Source organism: Euprymna scolopes, chromosome 9 (genome assembly GCF_053919585.1).
Source record: "Euprymna scolopes isolate OS-2025 chromosome 9, ASM5391958v1, whole genome shotgun sequence".
Classification (NCBI taxonomy): domain Eukaryota; kingdom Metazoa; phylum Mollusca; class Cephalopoda; order Sepiida; family Sepiolidae; genus Euprymna; species Euprymna scolopes.
The window spans coordinates 110,226,170-110,227,187 of record NC_136490.1 but is presented as its reverse complement, the minus strand read 5'-3'; positions in this window follow the sequence as shown (position 1 = coordinate 110,227,187).

Sequence of the window (1,018 nt, the reverse complement as noted above, 5' to 3'; positions counted from 1 at the left end):
AACAATAAAAAATAGATTACAAGCTTCTCTTTAATAAAGAGACATAAGATAATACGTTTTGCCAATTTCGTGTTACACCCCTGTTGTAACAAACTGAGAAGCTTTTAACAACTCCGCTTGTCAAATTATCAGTGACATCATATCTAATAGTTTATCAATAACGTTTTGAAGAATATATGAAATTTGATTTTTTACCAAATGAAGAATATACTTGGAAACCAGTTATTATTATTAAACGGATTTGACACTTCGGAGAAAACATTATGCGACAAGACAACCATTACTACGCAAGGAAAATAATTTGATGACCTTTTAATGGGGAAAAAATCTGATATTTATTTCGCATCCTGAAAAAGTAACAGAAAAATTGATCCAAACAAAGAAAAAACAATTAAATCATTAAGAGAGAAGTAAGTGACATATGAATTTTACTGTTTTTCCAAGCAATTTACTATAGAACTTTATGATTTAAATAAAAAATAATATAGTGTCATGTGGTAATGAGTATGTTCTTTATATTTTGTAAAAAAGATTTTATATTTTAAAATACAATAAAGTTAGTAGACCTTCAGAAAACTGTCCTTTAAAGATAGTTGTTTATAAGTTATTTAATTTTTTAAAATATGTAATCTTCTCTCTGGGTGTATTATTACGACATTCTAAATGCATTACAATAAATATAACTAAATATGTTAGTGTTGTTTTAGAATATATGGCATGCTCATAGTTTATTAGATATGAATTGAAACATGCACGTTATTGATTTAAACATTTGATTTTTTTAGGAATAAATCAATAATTCTTATCTGCCTACTTATAAAATATATAATTATGAATTTAATCATACGCAAACGTAAGACAATCATTATTAAATATTTCGCATTACTAAGTCAGTATTAGTACGTGCATGTTAAGAATTCTCGCCATCCTTCCCTTTTTATTAAGTGTACAACTTTTATCAAAAGACTCAAATGTCACCCGAGGATAAATTGTAAATATAATATGAACGGGGAGAAAT